Here is an 8,375-nt window from a genome sequence, read left to right on the forward strand (position 1 = left end):
CCAGGCAGCAAACATGGATATGCCCTACGGCCTCCTCCTTCCTCAGAGACTGCTCTCCCAGGGCCCCTCTCTCTAACTACAATGTGACACAGGTCGTTAGTCCTCCTGCACAGCAGTTGTCCTATGATTTGCTTCATTGTTCTCTTGGGTTGGAGTCATTTTTTCCTGGATCTCATGCATTTTATGTAGGCCCCATTTAGAGGAGGCATACCATCAACCAACCATGTAAGAAAGACTATTTTTATTTTCTGACTATTTGTGTCTGGGTAGATATGTATAGGATTCTAGGTTGCAAATCTTTTCCCCCTCATGCAGCGGGATCCCGGGCCGCGCCGGGCGCTGGGCACCTCCTGAACGGCCTGCTCGCTTCCCGCTGCCGACCAATTGCACACCCTCCCTTCCAACACCTAGCCGACCTCAGGTTGGTAGTGGGCCCAGCTCTGCGCTGGGTATGGGTATGAGAGGCTCCTAAGCCTGTAAGGACCTAAGGTCACAAAGGATCCCGACCTTTCTCTGTGCAGATCTTGGCTTCACGCGTTCCCGACTGCAGAGCCATAATCAAGAAACCGAATCCCTCCGAGTCTCGGTCTTTTTGTGTGTAAAGCAGGGGAAATACCTCGTTGACAGTGTTGCCAGGAGTATATGCAGGACGTAGTTAATGATTTTGTCATGTGTTGACTTTGTTAGGATACCTTAAATATCCTGTATTAATATTTTTGCAATCAGTTAAAAAAATATTAGAGCTGTTTTCCCACCAACGTAATTGGCGCTTAAATCGCTTAAATGGAATACCAGCTGAAAATCCTACCTCCGCAAGTAAAAGATCTGGACAATCCCTATGGTGTCTCCAGCAGGTTTAAGTGAAGGAGGACCAAAAGAAGGGACTAAAAATTAAAAGTACTTATTTTTCATATTCAAGGAAGGAAGGAAGAGACTTTTGGCTCAAGTTCAAGATATTTAGAGAAAACCTCACATCAGTATACAGACAGTGAGAATCAGCCAATCGCCGACAGCCTCACTACAGTGGCTCTGCTTCTGAAAGTCAGCCGGTCAACAGCTTCTCCCCGTAACTCAGTTTCTGAAAGTTAGTAAATCAATCGCGGGCCCCAGGCTTCTGAAAGTGAGCCAATCATTGGCAGCTCCACGCGGGCACCAGCCAATCAGCAAGTGCCTCACTCCAGGGACCAGGCTTCTGAAAGTTCGCCGGTCCTCACGGTGACCTGACAACAGTGACCACGCTAACAGAGCCTCAAGTCGGCCCGTCGCTGGACTCTCCCGATTCTGAACCCGCCAATTCCTGAACGCTAGGCTTCCCCAAGCCCATAAGATCAGTTCTGGTTTTGTTTAGGGAGATGGTGCCTTACAAGTACAGCTTTCTTTTGCTGACCGACGAGAAATTAATCTTCTTTTTTTTCTTTTAATCATACTGAGTTCAATATTCCCCCACCTTGTCAAGTCCTAGGTTCGTAACCCTTCCAAGATTCAATTCTCGCCGTTATGAGTTTGGACTAGTGACAAGCGCAATGTCAAAGCCATGAGATTTTTAAAAGACAACTTTTTCAATTCTTGTGACAGCTGCTATTACCTTTTTTTCTTCCTTTATTTTATTTTTTACAACTCTATGGATATGTTTTTAGAACGTTTTCATCACCCTTTTAGTAGTCATTCTACCATTTCTCTAACCACCCTAGCCTTGGGGAATCACTAGTCTTTCTCTCTACATATGGCATTGTCTATTCTAAACATTTCATATAACAGAATCATGCAATATGTGGTCCTTTGTGACTGACTTTTTTTCATTTGGCATAATTTTTGCAAGTTTCATTTATGTTGTAGCATATATCAGAATTTCTTTTTTTTCACCCCAGAATTTCATTTTTTAAGGTTGAATAATATTCCATTGCATGGATATCTTTTTTGGTTTGTTTGTTTAAAATATGTCTCCTTTTCCCCAGTTGACACCCTCCCCACTCACACCCCCAGGACAAGCCCCCACCTCCCCAGTATCTGTGTCCATTGGTTATGCTAATATGCATGCATACAAGTCTCTGAGGTTGGACTGTCTGTTCAGTGTTTCTTTGTCTCTGGATCTATTTTTTAAAAATGTTTTATTGATTTTTTACAGAGAGGAAGGGAGAGGGATAGAGGGTTAGGAACATCGATGAGAGAGAAACATCCATCAGCTGCTTCCTGCACACCCCCTACTGGGGATGTGCCTGCAACCAAGGTACATGCCCTTGACTGGAATCGAACCCTGGACTCTTCAGTCTGCAGGCCAACGCTCCATCCACTGACCCAAACCGGTCAGGGCTCTCTGGATCTATTTTTGTTCATCAGTTGCTGATTTTGGGACCTACCACAGTGGGAAAACTTGATTTGTTGCTTTCAGATGTTAGGTCTATTTACCTAACACTTCAGCAGGCTTTTTCAGTGGGTCTTCCTCCTCCTGGGCCTGATTTTCTAATTCCTTATGATATACAAGCTGGTGTTGCAGGTAATTTGTGTTGTTCTTCTGTTCATCCAGGTACATTCTCACGAAGCATAAGATATTAGAGTCATTGTTGGCAGAGCTATGGTCTTCAGGTCTAACAGGAGCTTGGTTAACTTGTTCTCCAACTCCAGGGCAGACTAGACCTTGTATACCAGTCCCCCAGTTATCTCTCAGGCCTTTTACTAACTGGAAGGCAGATTTACTCTCATATCCTCATAGATATCTTAGGAATTGCTGTCCACGTTCCCTCTTCACCTCAGCTTGGTTTCCAAAGAATGTGACAAAATGAGATTCTTCTGGGTCTTCAATATAATAACAGGCCATAGAAAAATAAGCATCACTGATGTGCAGCTCATAAGATGCCATGTGATTAATAGCAACCGTATACTTCCCAGAGAGGGGGTGCTTGGCTGCCATCTCAGCTTTAGAGAACACCAGGCATAAACAGTGCTCTATTTTTCTTTTTTAAAAATATTTTTTTTATTGATTTCAGAGAGGAAGGGAGAGGGAGAGAGAGATAGAAAAATCAATGATGAGAGAGAATCATTGATTGGCTGCCTCCTGCACATCCCCTGCCCATAACCCATACCTCCTTGTTCATAGATTGACACTCAACCTCTGAGCCAAGCTGGTCAGGCTATTTTTTCTTTAGTTACTTGCACTTTTACTGTCTTATTTAAAAAACCATTGCCTAATTCAAGGTCATAAGGATTTACCCCTACATTTTCTTCTAAGAGTTTAATATTTTTGGCTCTTACATTTAGGTATTTGATCCATTTTCAGTTAAATTTTATGTAGGGGATAGGTGAGAGTCCAACCTCTTTTGTATGTGGCTATCCAGTTGTCTGAACACCATTTCTTGAACAGACTATTCTTTTCCCATTTATTTTTTTAAAATATATTTATTGATTTTTTACAGAGAGGAAGGGAGAGGGATAGTTAGAAACATCGATGAGAGAGAAACATCAATCAGCTGCCTCCTGCACACCCCCTACTGGGGATGTGCCTGCAACCAAGGTACATGCCCTTGACTGGAATCGAACCTGGGACCCTTCAGTCCGCAGGCCAACGCTCTATCCACTGATCCAAACCAGTCAGGGCTCTTTTCCCATTTAATTGCCTTAGCAACCTTGTTGAAAATTGTTACCTCTTTTTGGTTTGAATCCCAAAATGCCAAAATGCAAGTGTGAATTTCATGATGAATTTTCTGAACAGTGGACATTTATTAAATGAGAAAAAGCCCCTTTGAAACTCTTTGTGCAGTGTGCAAGTGTTCATTCAATATTGAAAATGATAGAAAGTCAGATACAAACCAGCATATATTAACAGCTAGGAATAAAATGTGTGATTTCTTGAACTTGTATCAAAGTAAGCAATAAAACAATTTTGATTAAGGGAAATTTAGCCCTCGCCAGTTTTTCTCTGTGGTTAGAGTGCTGACCACTCTAGACCAGTGAAGGGTCTTGGGTTTTATTCTGGTCAAGGGCACTTACCTCGGTTGCAGGCTCCTTGGCCCCTCTACAACGATATTTCTCTCTCTCTGTCTCTCCCCCTCCCTTCCACTCTCTCTGAAAATCAATGGGGCCTGGCCTGTGTGGCTCAGTGGGCCTATGAACCAGGAGGTCTCGGTTCAATTCCTTATCAGGGTACATACCTGGGTTGCGTGCTTGATCCCTAGTGTGCAGTGTGTAGGAGGCAGCCAATCGATGATTCTCTCTCATAATTGATGTTTCTATCTCTCTCTCCCCCTCTCCTTTCCTCTTGAAATCAATAAAAAAATATTTTTAAAAAATCAATGGGAAAAATATCCTCAGGTGAGAAATTTAGATGAGAAGATAAAATAATCATAGCAGAGGCTGTGATGGCTGCCCACACTATATATTGTCATTCTTTCAGCTCAGATAACTCTTTATATTTTCCTTTTCTAATCCTTACCTGAGGATATGTTTTTCATTAATTTGAGAGAGAGAGAGAGAGAGAGAGAGAGAGAGAGAGATCAAGCGCCGACTACAGGATTAAACCCACAGCCTGGGTATGTACCCTGACCGGGAATCGAACCCAAGACCCTTTGGTGCACAGGATGATACTCACCAGTGAGCGACCAGCCAGGCTTCAGATGACTCTTTGTACTGCTACGAGAAGTATTTTCTAATTCCAAATTTGCAAGCAAAATTCCAAATGCCAGGACAAAATTACTGCAATAATTTAAAATGTAATAACTCCATTTCCTGTTGCAGTCATTATCAAAGCTCAAAATGGCTCATCTTTGTATGGTATCATCATGGATGCAAGTAATTACAATGCAGAAAAATGTTCTCTTTGCTTTGCAATACTCTTCTTGTGAAAAAGCTCCCTTATAAGGCTGTATTGAACAAAATCCCTTCCAGATGAGACTTCAGACTTTCTTTTTATTTATTGGTTGATTTTAGAGAGAGAGGGAGAGAAACATCAGTTTGTTGTTCCACTTATTTATGCATTCGTTGGCTGATTCTTGTATGTGTCCTGACTGGGGATCAAAGCCATAGCCTTGGTGTTTTGGGGATGGCGCTGTAACCAACTGAGCTACACGGCCAGCACCAGAAACTTTCTTATTGAGTTAGGAAATTGTACTGCTTTTAGTGGAGATAATACAAATGTTAGTAGATGTTTGCATAAGGTGCAGACTTGTTTATTCAAAGTTTCAGTAAAACATGAATGATTCTTTGAAAGCTATTGGCTGTCCTGCTTGTATTCTGTATAATGTTGCTCAAAGAGCATCTGATGTCCTTCCTACTGACTTTGATGTAATTGTCATGAAATTGTTCTCTTACACCAGCACTTACACTGTTAAAACCCAAGTAATATTGTTGCCATTCATTATCCTTCATTTCTCTTGCCTTCAAAAACCTAGCCAGTGTAGCTGCCCTAGCCAGTTAGTGCCCTAGCTAGTTTGGTTCAGTGGATAGAGCATCAGTCTGCAGACCAAAGGGTCCCACGTTCGATTTTGGTCAATGGCACATACCTCCCTCTTTTCTCTTGGGCCCTGGTTGGGGCTTGTGCGGGAGGCAACCAATCAATGTATTTCTCTGACATGGATATTTCTCTATCTTTCTCTTTCTCTTCCACTCTCTCTAAAAATCAATGGAAAAATATCCTTGGGTGAGGATTAAAAACAAACAAACAAATAAGAAATGTATTTTGGGTATTAACCCCTTATCATAGCTGCTATTTGCAAATTCTTTCTCCCATTTGTTGGGTTGCCTTTTTGTTTGGTTGGCAGGGTGTTTTGGTTTGTTTTTTTTTAATCTTTTTTTAAATTGATTTCAGAGAGGAAAGGAGAGGGATAAAGAGAAAGAAACATCAATGATGAGAGAAAATCACCAATTGGCTGCCTCCTGCATGCCCACACTGGGGATGGAGCCCGCAACCTGGACATGTGCCCTGACTGAGAATCAAACTGTAACCTCCTGGTTCATAAGTCAACACTGAACCACTGAGACATGCTGATCTGGCTTGATTCTTCTTTTATTAATTTTTTTTGAGAGAGATAACGATATTGATTTGTTGTTCCACCCATTCATGCATTCATTGGTGACTCTTGTATGTGCCCTGATTAGGAATCAAACCTGCAACCCTGGCACCTTTTACATGGATATTACTAAAGACTCTTCCAACATAGGAATGAGTGGAATTATCATGTATAGTATTGAAGTAGGAAGGAATAAATATTGATAAGAGTGTTCTTCGTTTTTGGTCAGTGGACCACATTTTTAAAAGTTATTGACTAAGAGATCAATATAATACTGAAAAGCAGAAAAAGAAAGCATGCCATGAAAGATGGTATTTGCTTCAACAAACCAAATTTTAAGAGCTATTTTCAGAGTTGTTAACTTTATCCTAGTACATGTTAGGTATACTGGCTCATAAAATTAACATTGAGCATGTTTTCTCATTAATGAATGTTCAATAGACAAAAGAACTAAATAAGTTAGATGTGACCAGTGTAGAAGCCATGATACAAAAAAATGAACATAGATTGTATCTTCAAGGAATTTTATTAGCAAATTCCATAAAACAAGGAACTAGTAAGGAGAACAAAGTGGTCAGAAAGATATAATTAAAGGAGGAAGTATATAATTTTGATACTGTAAGTAACAAATGCCTTTTTAGTATATATTCCATATTATTTTTCTTTTACATCTATATTTGCATAAGCAATTAAATATAATTCAAATTTAACTGGTCCCCCTTTTTTTTGTTGCTAAATCTGGCAACGTATTCATGGATGATCTGAGATACTATATGTAGCCCACTTAATGAGGGTCTTTTAAAAGTTTTCACCTGTAATCTTTCTTTATGGAACTATAATTTCCTTGTAATAAAATGGGTAACAAAATGAACAATTCAATGAATTTGGACAAATGTACTGGTATACAGTTATAGGATCATCGTCCCCAATCAGGATACAGAGCATTTCCATGACCATAAAATATTCCTTGAGGTCCCTTTACAGTCAAATCCCCCACCCTAGCCCCAGACAACCACTGATTTGATTTTAATGGTCATAGATTAGTTTTGTCTGCTCATGAAATTTATATAAATGGAATCAGCATAATAACTTTGAGATTCATTCCCCTTGTTACATGTAATTTATTCCTTTTTACTGATGAATAGTATCCCATAGTTTGGACTTTTATTTATTTATACAATTTTTCCCATTTATTTAAGAGGTAAGTGTAACTGGGTATGGTGTTTTGGGGTGTGGAAACAGGGAGAGGTAGGAAGACCTGGACCAGCTAAGAGTCCTTACCTGAGATAATGATTTCCCTTTCCTCAATGCTCGAATTATGATCTTGAAGATGCAAAATAACAAAAGTTTGAACAGATTCAATTTTTTTTTTTTTGCCAAGACTATTTCATAATTGCTATGGTGGTCTGGAAGGCTTCTCAGAAGAGTGATGTTTGTGCAAGGGATCCAGAAGATGAGTGATCATTAAAAGGTATAATTTGAAAACACTGTATTCTTAGCACCTTTCATGTAAACCTTTGTGATAGCTGAGCTACGAGATGGGCCCTAGTGATCCTTACCTCCCATATTCATGCCTTTGTATAGTCTCCTCCCACACTGAATAAAGTCTGACCAGTGACCAACAGAGTATGGCAGAAGTTGCAATGTGTGACTTCTTAATATTGGTCATAAAAGAACATGCAGCATCTTCCTTAGATCACCTGCTCGTGAGAAAGGCAGTCGCTATTCTAGGAAGACACTCAAGCAACTCTGTTAAGAGACCCACATGATGAGAACTGAGGCCACCTGCCTAAAACCAGCACCAAATTGCCAGTCATGTGACTGTGCCATCATGTCATGGAAGCAGATCTTTCAGTACCAGTCAAATCTTCAGTTTACTATAGCCCTGGCCAACATTTTAACTTTAGCCTCATGGAGAGACCTTATGCTAGAACCAATTAGCTAAGCTGCTCCTGAATTCCTGACCCACAGAAACTGCTGAGGATAATATATATATATATTTGTTAGAAGTTACTACTTGGGGGGTAATTTGCTATGCAGCAAGAGATAACTAATACAGCTTCCTAATACTTCTATAAGGTAAGAATTAAGTATATTTCTATTATATAAATAAGGAAACAATGTCAGAAATGTGAAGTGACTTGCCCTGACCAGTGTGGCTCAGTGGTTTCATTGGTTCATGCACCAAAGGGTATCCAGTTCTGCCGGGGTCCAACCCCAACAGGTCCAGGAGTCCCCAAAGGTGTGGACGGAGTCGGCGAAGAAGGAATGACACGGAGACAGCATTCAGTTGATCAGGAGCCTTTCCAGGATCTCTAGCCACAATCTCCAGCCAAGTTCTGTGTCCATGTTCTCTGACTAGGTTCTCCAGCCAGG

At 40.7% G+C, this 8,375-nt stretch overlaps 1 long non-coding RNA gene across 1 annotated transcript; it reads left to right on the forward strand.

The window, feature by feature from the left end:
- Positions 1–298: 298 nt before the first annotated feature.
- On the forward strand, positions 299–1,574 carry LOC107182185. The gene is made up of 2 exons (XR_001512908.1): positions 299–421; positions 924–1,574. It is a non-coding gene; the product is annotated as an uncharacterized LOC107182185 (long non-coding RNA).
- Positions 1,575–8,375: the final 6,801 nt, after the last annotated feature.

This window comes from Myotis davidii, unplaced genomic scaffold, assembly GCF_000327345.1.
Source record: "Myotis davidii unplaced genomic scaffold, ASM32734v1 scaffold32, whole genome shotgun sequence".
Taxonomy (NCBI): domain Eukaryota; kingdom Metazoa; phylum Chordata; class Mammalia; order Chiroptera; family Vespertilionidae; genus Myotis; species Myotis davidii.